Genomic DNA, 13,424 nt, shown 5'->3' with positions numbered 1-13,424 from the left:
AAGCCAGGTGAATCAATACACCACTTTTGGGCCACATTCCTCCTGGGCAACAAGATCGGAGGCCGCGACGAGCGGGAGCTTATTCACGCTTTCCAGCAGCATTGCCATGATGAGGGCATCCTCAACGCCTTTTCCCGTCGCCAGATTCAATCCTTCTCCGATCTGTTGAGCATAGTGCTCAAATACTGCACCAGGGAAAGTACCTTACAAATTCAGCAAATGTGCAACGACCCTAGCCTCGCCAGACCAATCTGGACAAGACGCACACCCTCGGTTACGAGGCCGGTCATAACTGGAAACACGGCAAAAAGAACTCAGACGTAGTCTAAGTCGGTCCTCGACGTACTACTGGACGAGCCATGCCACATACATTCCGCCCTGTCTGAGTCACGCTCCACCCATAGCCTTAGGGTGCGTTTGGTTGCACGAACATGCTAGGGTGGTTTAGGGCATCCCCGACCACCTGGTTAGGGATAGCCATTTTTTTGTTTAGTTGAAAGGGTGGTGTTATCCCATGTTTTGTTTGGTTTGAGGGATATAAATGAAGGATAAGGGTGCGACCTCGACAGCGTGGAGGAAGGAGACGACCAACTGGTGACAGCAGAAGGGGAGGAGCGGTGGTGCGGAGGAAGGAGAGGAGCCGCCGCCGGTGCGGGAGTGGCCGACGGCACAGAGGAAGGAGAGGAGTGGCGGCCGGCGCGGACGTAAGAGAGGAGTGGCCGACGGTGCGAAGGAATGAGAGGAGTGGCCGGCGGCACGGAGGAAGGAGATGAGTGGCTGATGACGCGGAGGTAGGAGAGGAGCGGCCGGCGATGTGGAGGGCGGAGAGGAGCGGCCGACCAGTGAACACAGCGCGCGGGGTGGATGTCGTGACCCCTCCCCCCTGTTTTGGGCGATTGACCCCATCCCCGTTTTGAGGGAATATTCTTGGCATCTGGCTGCCCCTGTCCTCCCTCGCCTCTCATCCAAACAAGTGGCATCTCTCGCATAGAAGGGATATCCCTGTCCCTCGGAGGCTATCCCTGCAACCAAATGCACCCTTAGAGCATGTTGGGTCCTCAGTAAGGTCGCAAAAAGGGGAAAGACTATCCTCATCGCGACACCCACGGAGCGCCGGTCAATGTCACCACCGGATACAAACAAATAGATCTTAACGATCTAAGAGACGTTCACATCTAATGGTAAGAGAAAGAGAGCCTTTAGGGAGCTCCATCAAATCCATCACGTAGCAGCGGCAAATCCATGGTCGAACACACCTATCACATTCGACGAGGACGACGAGCCGACGACCAGCACAGGACGAGCACCTTCCGCCCTACTCCTAAACCCCCATAGTCGACGGTTTCACACTCAACAAGGTACTGATGGACGGGGGTGTTGGAAATATGCCGTATAGGCAATAAAAAAATAGTTATTATTATATTTCGTTGTTCAAGATAATCGTTTATTATCCATGATAGAATTGTATTGATTGGGAACTCAAATACATGTGTGGATGCATAAACAACACACTGTCCCTTGTAAGCCTCAACTAGACTACCTCGTTAATCAAAGATGGTCAAGGTTTCCTGGCCATGGAGAAAAGTTATCATTTGATAACGAGATCACGTCATTAGGAGAATGATGTGATGGCTGAGACCCAAAATATGAATGTAGCATGTGATCGTGTCAGGTTATTGCTACTGTTTTTCTGCGTGTCAAGTATCTGTTCCTATGACCAAGAGATCATGTAACTCACTAATACCGGAGGAGTACCTTGTGTGTATCAAACGTCGCAACGTCATTGGGTGACTATAAAGGTGCACTACAGGTATCTCCGAGGGTGTCCGTTTAGTTGGCATGGATCAAGACTGGGATTTGTCACTCCGTGTGACAGAGAGGTATCTAAGGGCCCACTCTGTAATAGAACATCACAACAAGCCTTGCAAGCAATGTGACTAAAGAGTTAGTCACGGGATTTTGTATTACAGAATGAGTAAAGAGATCTGCTGGTAACGAGATTGAACTAGGTATAAAGATACCGACGATAGAATCTCGGGCAAGTAACATACCAATGGACAAAGGGAACAACATAAGGGATTAACTAAATCCTTGACATAGAGGTTCAACTGATATAGATCTTCGTAGAATATGTAGGAGAAAATATGGGCATCTAGGTCCCGCTATTGGTTATTGACCGAAGAGTGTCTCGGTCATCTCTACATAGTTCTCGAACTCGCAGGGTCTACAGACTTAAGGTTCGGTGATGTTTCGGTATAGTTGAGTTATATATGTTGGTGACCGAATGTTGTTCGAAGTCCTGGATGAGATCCTTGATGTCACGAGGAGTTCCGGAATGGTCCGGAGATGAAGATTTATATATAGGAAAGAGGTATTTGTATTCCGAAAATAGTTCGGGCATTGTTGGTAAAGTACCGGAAGTGACAAATGGGTTCTGGGGGATCACTGGGAGGGGACACCCACCCGGAGGAGACAACATAGGCCCAAGAAGTGGCGCACCATCCCCTGGTGGGATGGGCGGCAAGCCCCGTGGGCCTATGCACCGAATAGAGGAGGTAGCGAGGAATCCTACTAGGAGGAGGACTCCTCCTCCACCAAACCGAATTGGAGAAGGACTCTTTCCCCCTTGGAGCCGCCGACCAACCCTAGGGTTTTCCCTAGTGCGCCACCCCTCCCCTCCCTCCTATATATAGTGGAGAAGAGAGAGAGCAGCCGCACCATATGCCACGACGCAGCTCCCTCTCCTTCCACTAGTTTGTTCCACCTCATGAATTGATTCGGCAACGCATGGTGCAGCCATGTCGGATTAGCTCCTCCAACACCGCCACCACACCGTTGTGCTCTCGGAGAACTCATCTACTTCTTTGCCCTTCTTGCTAGATCAAAAAGGCGGAGACTGTCTTTGAGCTGTACGTGTGCTGGACGTAGAGGTGCCGTCCGGTCGGCACTAGATCGTGATTGGATCGCAGGACGGCTTGCGATTTGGATCGCGAAGACGTTCGACTACCTAAACTGTGTTTCTTAACGCTTCCCGCTTAGCAATCTACAAGGGTATGTTGATCTGATATCTCCTCTCATAGATGGTGATCACCATGGATAGGTCTTGTATGTGCGTAGGAAATTTTTTGTTTCCCATGCAATGTTCCCCAACAGTGGCATCATGAGCTAGGTCTATGCGTAGATGACATCTCTAGTAGAACACAAAGGAGTTTGTGGGCGTTGGTATTCAGATTGCTTCCCTCCTTAGTTTTTTCTTGATTCGACGGTATTATTGGATGAAGTGGCCCGGACCAACCTTACTAGTCCACGTACGAGAGGCTGGTTCCATCGACTGACATGCAACTTGTTGCATAAAGATGGCTGGCGGGTGTCTGTTTCTCCTACTTTAGTTGAATCGGATTCGACAGAGGCGCTCCTTGGAGAAGATTAAATAGCAACTTGTGTATCACCGTTGTGGTTTTGCGTCGGTAAGAATCGTTCTTGCTAGATACCCATAGCAGCCACATAAAACATGCAACAACAAATTAGAGGACGTCTAACTTGTTTTTGCAGGGTGTGTTGTGATATGATATGTCCAAGAAAATGATGTTATGTATTTGATGTATGAGATGATCATGTTGTCATAGTTAAATATCGACTTGCATGTCGATGCTACGGCAACCAGCAGGAGCCATAGGGTTGTCTTTAATTTATTTTGGTGCTTGGTGATGCTTTACTTTATCGCTAAATGAGTAGCTATAATAGTACAATCATAGTTGTGCGACAACCACAATGGCAGTACAATGATGGAGATCATGGTGTTGTGCCCGTGACGATGGAGATCATATCGATGCTTTGGGATGGAGATCGAAAGCACAAGATCATGGCCATATCATGTCACTTATGATTTGCATGTGATGTTAATCCTTTTTATGCACCTTGTTTTGCTTAGTACGACGGTAGCATTATAAGGTGATCCCTCACTAAAATTTCAAGATAATATTGTGTTCTCACCGAGTGTGCACCGTTGTGAAAGTTCGTTGTTTTGAGACACCACGTGATGATCGGGTGTGATAGACTCTACGTTCACATACAACAGGTGCAAGACAGTTTTGCACAAGCGAAACACTCGGGTTAAACTTAACGAGCCTAGCATGTACAGACATGGCCTCGGAACACAAGAGACCGAAAGGTCGAACATGAGTCATATAGTAGATATGATCAACATAGATATGTTCACCATTGAAGCCAACTCATCTCACGTGATGATCGGAGTTGGGTTGGTGATTATGGATCATGTGTCACTTGAATGACTAGAGGGATGTCAATTTGAGTGGGGGTTTATTTGTAATATGATTAACTAAACTCATTATCTTTAACAATAGTCTAAGTAATCTTTGCAAATTTATGTTGTAGATCAATGGCTCGCGCAGTAGCACACTTGAATTTTAGTGCGTTCCTAGAGAAAGCCAAGTTGAAAGATGATGGAAGTAACTTTGTAAACTGGGCCCAAAATCTAAGGATTGTCCTCATGGTTTCCCAAAAGGCTTATGTCCTTGATTCACCTCTTGGTGATGCGTCCCCCAACCAGCGACTCAAGATGTCGCGAACATCTAGCAATCGCGGCTGGATGACTACTCAGTAGTTCAGTCTGCACTTTATATGGCTTAGAACCGTGACTTCAAAGACATTTTGAATGTCATGGAGCATATGAGATGTTCTAGGAGTTGAAGTTAATTTTTAAAAGAATGCCCAGATCGAGAGGTATGAGACCTCCGAAAAGTTCCATGCTTGCAAAATGGAGGAGGACGGGTGTGTTAGTGAATACATACTTAAAATGTTTGGGTATTCTAACCGTCTCGCTGAATTGGGAATTGTTCTCCCACCACAAGCAATCAGTGACAGAGTTCTTCAATCACTACCACATAGATATAAAGGCTTTGTGTTGAACTACAACATGCAAGGGATGAATAAATCAGTCGCCAAGCTGCTTGTGATGTTGAAAGTCGTTGAGTCGGAAATTCAGAAAGAACATCAAGTGTTGATGGTCAAAAAAACCACTAGTTTCAAGAAAAATGGCAATGGGAAGAAGGGTAACTCCAAGAAGAGTGGCAAAGCAATTGCCCCTCCCATGAAGAAACCCAAGGCTGGACCCCAGCTAGAAACTGAGTGCTTTCATTGCAAGGGGACTGATCACTAGAAGCGGAATTTCCCCAAGTATCTGGCCGACAAGAAGGCGGCCAACACCAAACAAGGTATATTTGATATACATGTTATTGATGTGTACCTCACCAACTCTCGTTCTAGTGCGTGGGTATTTGATACAGGTTCGGTTGTTCACATTTGCAACTCAAACCAGGAACTACGGAATAGGCGAAGGTTGGCGAAGGATGAAGTGATGATATGCATGGGAAATGGTTCCAAGGTTGATGTGATCACCGTCGGCACACAGTCACTTCAATTACCATCGGGATTAGTGATGAACCTGAATAAATGTTATTTAGTGCCAACGTTAAGCATGAACATTATAACTCGATCTTGTTTATTGCGAGACGATTACTCATTTAAATCAGAGAATAATGGTTCTTCTATTTATATGAGTAATATATTTTATGGTCATGCACCTAACGTGAGGGGTTTATTCTTATTGAATCTCGATAGTGATGACACCCATGTTCATAACATTGATGCCAGAAGATGTAGAGTTGATAATGATAGTACCACTTGTTGGGGAACGTCGCATGGGAAACAAAAATTTTCTTACGCGCACGAAGACCTATCATGGTGATGTCCATCTACGAGAGGGGATGAGTGATCTACGTACCCTTGTAGACCGTACAGCAGAAGCGTTAGAGAACGCGGTTGATGTAGTGGAACGTCCTCACGTCCCTCGATCCGCCCCGCGAACAATCCCGCGATCAGTCCCACGATCTAGTACCGAACGGACGGCACCTCCGCGTTCAGCACACGTACAGCTCGACGATGATCTCGGCCTTCTTGATCCAGCAAGAGAGACGGAGAGGTAGAAGAGTTCTCCGGCAGCGTGACGGCGCTCCGGAGGTTGGTGATGACCTTGTCTCAGCAGGGCTCCGCCCGAGCTCCGCAGAAACGCGATCTAGAGGTGAAACCGTGGAGATATGTGGTCGGGCTGCCGTGGCAAAAGTTGTCTCAAATCAGCCCTAATACCTCAGTATATATAGGAGGGAGGGAGGGGAGGAGGCAGCCTCAAAACCTAAAGGTTTGGCCGAAATTGGAGGTGGAGGAGTCCTACTCCAATCCTACTTGGAGTAGGATTCCACCTTCCCACTTGGAAACTCTTTCCACCTTGTGTTTTTTCCTTCTCAAACCTTATGGGCCTTAGTGGGAACTTATTCCAGCCCACTAGGGGCTGGTTTATCTCTTCCCATAGCCCATGAGACCCCTTGGGGCGTGACACCCCTCCCGGCACTCCCGGTACACTACCGATGAGCCCGAAACTTTTCCGGTAATGCACGAAAACCTTCCGGTAACCAAATGAGGTCATCCTATATATCAATCTTCGTTTCTGGACCATTCCGGAAACCCTCGTGACATCCGTGATCTCATCCGGGACTCCGAACAACATTCGGTAACCAACCATATAACTCAAATACGCATAAAACAACGTCGAACCTTAAGTGTGCAGACCCTGCGGGTTCGAGAACTATGTAGACATGACCCGAGAGACTCCTCGGTCAATATCCAATAGCGGGACCTGGATGCCCATATTGGATCCTACATATTCTACGAAGATCTTATCGTTTGAATCTCAGTGCCAAGGATTCATATAATCCCGTATGTCATTCCCTTTGTCCTTCGGTATGTTACTTGCCCGAGATTCGATCGTCAGTATCCGTATACCTATTTCAATCTCGTTTACTGGCAAGTCTCTTTACTCGTTCCGTAATACAAGATCCCGCAACTTACACTAAGTTACATTGCTTGCAAGGCTTGTGTGTGATGTTGTATTACCGAGTGGGCCCCGAGATACCTCTCCGTTCACACGGAGTGACAAATCCCAGTCTTGATCCATACTAACTCAACTAACACCTTCGGAGATACCTGTAGAGCATCTTTATAGTCACCCAGTTACGTTGCGACGTTTGATACACACAAAGCATTCCTCCGGTGTCAGTGAGTTATATGATCTCATGGTCATAGGAATAAATACTTGACACGCAGAAAACAGTAGCAACAAAATGACACGATCAACATGCTACGTCTATTAGTTTGGGTCTAGTCCATCACATGATTCTCCTAATGATGTGATCCCGTTATCAAGTGACAACACTTGCCTATGGCCAGGAAACCTTGACCATCTTTGATTAACGAGCTAGTCAACTAGAGGCTTACTAGGGACAGTGTTTTGTCTATGTATCCACACAAGTATTGTGTTTCCAATCAATACAATTATAGCATGGATAATAAACGATTATCATGAACTAAGAAATATAATAATAACTAATTTATTATTGCCTCTAGGGCATATTTCCAACAGTCTCCCACTTGCACTAGAGTCAATAATCTAGTTCACATCACCATGTGATTCCAACGAATCCAACACCCATATAGTTATGGGGTCTGATCACGTCTTGCTCGTGAGAGAGGTTTTAGTCAACGGTTCTGAAACTTTCAGATTCGTGTGTTCTTTCCAAATCTTTATGTCATCTTATAGATGCTGCTACTACGTGCTATTCGGAAATGCTCCAAATATCTACTCTACTATACGAATCCGTTTCACTACTCATAGTTATCCGGATTAGTGTCAAAGCTTGCATTGACGTAACCCTTTACGACAAAATCTTTAACCACCTCCATAATCGAGAAAAATTCCTTAGTCCATTAGTTACTAAGGATAAATTTCGGCCGCTGCTAGTGATTCAATCATGGATCACTCTCTGTACCTCTCAACATACTTTGAGTCAAGGCACACTTCAGGTGCGGTACACAGCATGGCATACTTTAGATTCTACGGCTAAGGCATAGAAGACGACCTTCGTCTATTCTCTTTATTCTGCCGTGGTCGGGTTTTGAGTCTTACTCAAATTCACACCTCACAACGCAACCAAGAACTCCTTCTTTGCTGGTCTATTTTGAACTCTTTCAAAAACTTGTCAAGGCATGCATCTTGTTGAAACTTCTATTAAGCGCTTTCGATCTATCTCCATAGATCTTTGATGCTCAACGTTCAAGTAGCGTAATCCAGGTACTCCTTTTAAAACTTCTTTCAAACAACCTTGTATGCTTTACAGAAATTCTACATTACTTCTGATCCACAATATGTCAACCACATATACCTATCAGAAATTCTATAGTGCTCCCACTCACTTCTTTGGAAATTCAAGTTTCTCATAAACCTTGTACAAACCCAAAATCTTTGATCATCTCATCAAAGTATATACATTCCAACTCCGAGATGCTTGCACCAGTCCATTGAAGGATCGCTGGAGCTTGCATACTTGCTAGTATCTTTAGGATCGACAAAACCTTCTGGTTGTATCATATACAATGTTTGCTCAAGGAAACCGTTGAGAAAACAATGTTTTGACATCCTACGTGCAATATTTCATAAATAATGCATCAACAACTAACATAATTCTAACAGACCTTTAGCATCGCTACGAGTGAGAAAATCTCATCATAGTCAACTGTTTGATCTTGTCGAAAACCTCTTTGCAACAAGTCGAGCTTTTCTTAATAGTGATTTATCACCATCATCATCTGTCTTCTTTTAAAGATCCATCTTTACTCAATAGTCTTATGACCATCAAGTAGTTCTTTCAAAGTCTACACTTTGTTTTCATACATGGATCCTCTCTCGGATTTCATGGCTTCTAGCCATTTGTCGGAATCTGGGCCCACCATCGCTTTCTCCATAACTCGTAGGTTCACTGTTGCTCAACAACATGACCTCCAAGACAGGGTTACCGTACCACTCTGTAGTAGTATGCGACCTTGTCAACCTACGAGGCTTGTAGTAACTTGATTCGAAGCTCAAAGATCACCATCATCAGCTTCCACTTCAATTGGTGTAGGCGCCACAGGAACAACTTCCAACGCCCTGCTACACACTGGTTGAAGTGATGGTTCAATAACCTCATCAAGTTCTACTACCCTCCCACTCAATTCTTTTGAGAGAAACCTTTCCTCGAGAAAGGATCCGTTTCTAGAAACAAACACTTGCTTTCGGATCTGAGATAGGAGATGTACCCAACTGTTTTGGATATCCTATGAAGATGCATTTATCCGCTTTGGGTTCGAGCTTATCAGACTGAAACTTTTTCACATAAGTGTCGAAACCCCAAACTTTCAAGAAACGACAGTTTAGATTTCTCTAAACCTCAGTCTATACTGTGTCATCTCAACGGAAATACGTGGTGCCCTATTTAAAGTGAATGTGGTTGTCTCTAATGCTTAACCCATAAACGATAGTGGTAATCCGATAAGAGACATCATAGCATGCACCATACCAAATAGTGTGTAGCTATGACGTTCAGACACATCATCACACTATGATGTTCTAGGTGGCATGAACCGTGAAACAATTTCCACATTGTCTTAACTGCGTACCAAAACTCGTAACTCAGATACTCATTTCTGTGATCATATCGTAGACAGTTTATCCTCTTGTTACGACGAACTTCACTCCGAAACAAAATTGAACTTTTCAATATTTCAGACTTGTGATTCATTAAGCAAATACTCTAGTATCTACTCAAATCGTCATTGAAGTAAGAACATAATGATATCCACTGCGTGCCTCAGCACCCATTGGACTGCATACATCAAAATGTATCACTTCCAACAAGTTACTATCTTATTTCATCTCAATGAAAACAAGGTCTTGCTCATGTGGTATGATTTGCATGTCACTAGTGATTCGAAATCAGGTGAGTAAAGATCCATCAGCATGGAGCCTCTTCATGCAATTTATACTAACATGACTCAAGCGGCAGTGCCACAAGTAAGTGGTACTATCATCATTTAACTCGTATCTTTTGGCACCAATGTGTAACACTACAATCGAGATTCAATAAACCATTGAAGGTGATTATTCAAGCAAATAGAGAAACCATTATTCTCTTTGAATGAATAATCGTATTGCAATAAACACGATCCAATCATGTTCATGCCTAACGCAAGCACCAAATAACAATTATTTAGGTTCAACACCAATCCCGATGGTAGAGGGAGCGTGCGACGTTTGATCATATCAACCTTGGAAACACTTCCAACACGTATCGTCACCTCGCCTTTAGCTAGTCTCCGTTTATGTCGTAGCTTTCATTTCGCGTTACTAATCACTTAGCAACCGAACCGGTATCCAATACCCTCATGCTACTAGGAGTACTAGTAAAGTACACATCAACATTATGTATATCAAATATACTTCTTTCGACTTTTGCCAGCCTTCTTATCTACCAAGTATCTAGAGTTGCTCCGCCTCAGTGACTGTTCCCCTCATTACAGAAGCACTTAGTCTCGGGTTTGGGTTTAATCTTGGGTCTCTTCATTAGTGCAGCAACTGTTTTGCCGTTTCACGAAGTATCCCTTCTAGCCCTTGCCTTTCTTGAAACTTAGTGGTTTTACAAACCATCAACTATTGATGCTCCTTCGTGATTTCTACTTTCGCAGTGTCAAACATTGCGAAACGCTCAAGGATCATTGTATCTATCCTTGATATGTTATAGTTCATCACGAAGCTCTCACAGCTTGGTGGCAGTGACTTTGGAGAACCATCACTATCTCATCTGGAAGATTAACTCCCACTTGATTCAAGTGATTGTCGTACTCAGACAATCTGAGCACACGCTCAAAGATTGAGCTTTTCTCCTTTACTTTGTGGACGAAGAATCTTGTCAGAGGTCTCTTACCTCTCACAAAGGGCACGAGCATGAAATCACAATTTCATCTCTTTAGAACATCACTTATGTTCCGTGACGTTTTAAAACGTTTTCGGTGCCTTGCTTCTAAGCCATTAAGTACTTTGCACTGAACTATCGTGTAGTCATCACAAACGTGTATGTCGGATGTTCGCTACATCCACAGACGACGCTCGAGGTGCAGCACACCGAGTGGTGCATTAAGGACATAAGCCTTCTGCGCAGCAACGAGGACAATCCTCGGTTTTACAGACTCAGTCTGCAAAGTTTGCTACTATGAACTTTCAACTAAATTTACTCTAGGAACATATAAAACCAGTAGAGCTATAGCGCAAGCTACATCGTAATTCGCAAAGACCATTAGACTATGTTCATGACAATTAGTTCAATTAATCATATTACTTAAGAACTCCCACTCAAAAAGTACATCTCTCTAGTCATTTGAGTGGTACATGATCCAAATCCGCTATCTCAAGTCCGATCATCACGTGGGTCGAGAATAGTTTCAGTGGTAAGCATCTCTATGCTAATCATATCAACTATACGATTCATGCTCGACCTTTCGGTCTCATGTGTTCCGAGGCCATGTCTGCACATGCTAGGCTCGTCAAGCTTAACCCGAGTGTTCCGCGTGCGCAACTGTTTTGCACCCGTTGTATGTGAACGTTGAGTCTATCACACCCGATCATCACGTGGTGTCTCGAAACGAAGAACTGTCGCAACGGTGCACAGTCGGGGAGAACACAATTTCGTCTTGAAATTTTAGTGAGAGATCACCTCATAATGCTACCATCGTACTAAGCAAAATAAGGTGCATAAAAGGATTAACATCACATGCAATTCATAAGTGACATGATATGGCCATCATCACGTGCTTCTTGATCTCCATCGCCAAAGCACCGGCACAATCTTCTTGTCACCGGCGCCACACCATGATCATCCATCAACGTGTTGCCATCGTGGTTGTCGTGCTACTTATGCTATCACTACTAAAGCTACAGCCTAGCAAAATAGTAAACGCATCTGCAAGCACATATGTTAGTATAAAGACAACCCTATGGCTCCTGCCGGTTGCCGTACCATCGACGTGCAAGTCGATATTTCTATTACAACATGATCATCTCATACATCCAATATATCACATCACATCGTTGGCCATATCACATCACAATCATACCCTGCAAAAACAAGTTAGACGTCCTCTAATTTTGTTGTTGCATGTTTTACGTGGTGACCGAGGGTATCTAGTAGGATCGCATCTTACTTACGCAAACACCACAACGGAGATATATGAGTTGCTATTTAACCTCATCCAAGGACCTCCTCGGTCAAATCCGATTCAACTAAAGTTGGAGAAACAGTCACTTGCCAGTCATCTTTGAGCAAAGGGGGTTACTCGTAACGATGAAACCAGTCTCTCGTAAGCGTACGAGTAATGTCGGTCCAAGCCGCTTCAATCCAACAATACCGCGGAATCAAGAAAAGACTAAGGAGGGCAGCAAAACGCACATCACCGCCCACAAAAACTTTTGTGTTCTACTCGAGAAGACATCTACGCATGAACCTAGCTCATGATGCCACTGTTGGGGAACGTCGCATGGGAAACAAAAATTTTCCTACGCGCACGAAGACCTATCATGGTGATGTCCATCTACGAGAGGGGATGAGTGATCTACGTACCCTTGTAGACCGTACAGCAGAAGCGTTAGAGAACGCGGTTGATGTAGTGGAACGTCCTCACGTCCCTCGATCCGCCCCGCGAACAATCCCGCGATCAGTCCCACGATCTAGTACCGAACGGACGGCACCTCCGCGTTCAGCACACGTACAGCTCGACGATGATCTCGGCCTTCTTGATCCAGCAAGAGAGACGGAGAGGTAGAAGAGTTCTCCGGCAGCGTGACGGCGCTCCGGAGGTTGGTGATGACCTTGTCTCAGCAGGGCTCCGCCCGAGCTCCGCAGAAACGCGATCTAGAGGTGAAACCGTGGAGATATGTGGTCGGGCTGCCGTGGCAAAAGTTGTCTCAAATCAGCCCTAATACCTCAGTATATATAGGAGGGAGGGAGGGGAGGAGGCAGCCTCAAAACCTAAAGGTTTGGCCGAAATTGGAGGTGAAGGAGTCCTACTCCAATCCTACTTGGAGTAGGATTCCACCTTCCCACTTGGAAACTCTTTCCACCTTGTGTTTTTTCCTTCTCAAACCTTATGGGCCTTAGTGGGAACTTATTCCAGCCCACTAGGGGCTGGTTTATCTCTTCCCATAGCCCATGAGACCCCTTGGGGCGTGACACCCCTCCCGATGGTCCCCGGCACCCCTCCCGGCACTCCCGGTACACTACCGATGAGCCCGAAACTTTTCCGGTAATGCACGAAAACCTTCCGGTAACCAAATGAGGTCATCCTATATATCAATCTTCGTTTACGGACCATTCCGGAAACCCTCGTGACATACGTGATCTCATCCGGGACTCCGAACAACATTCGGTAACCAACCATATAACTCAAATACGCATAAAACAACGTCGAACCTTAAGTGTGCAGAC

The sequence above is a fragment of the Hordeum vulgare genome, chromosome 3H, assembly GCF_904849725.1.
Source record: "Hordeum vulgare subsp. vulgare chromosome 3H, MorexV3_pseudomolecules_assembly, whole genome shotgun sequence".
Taxonomy (NCBI): Eukaryota; Viridiplantae; Streptophyta; class Magnoliopsida; order Poales; family Poaceae; genus Hordeum; species Hordeum vulgare.
Note: the sequence above shows the minus strand (reverse complement) of the source record.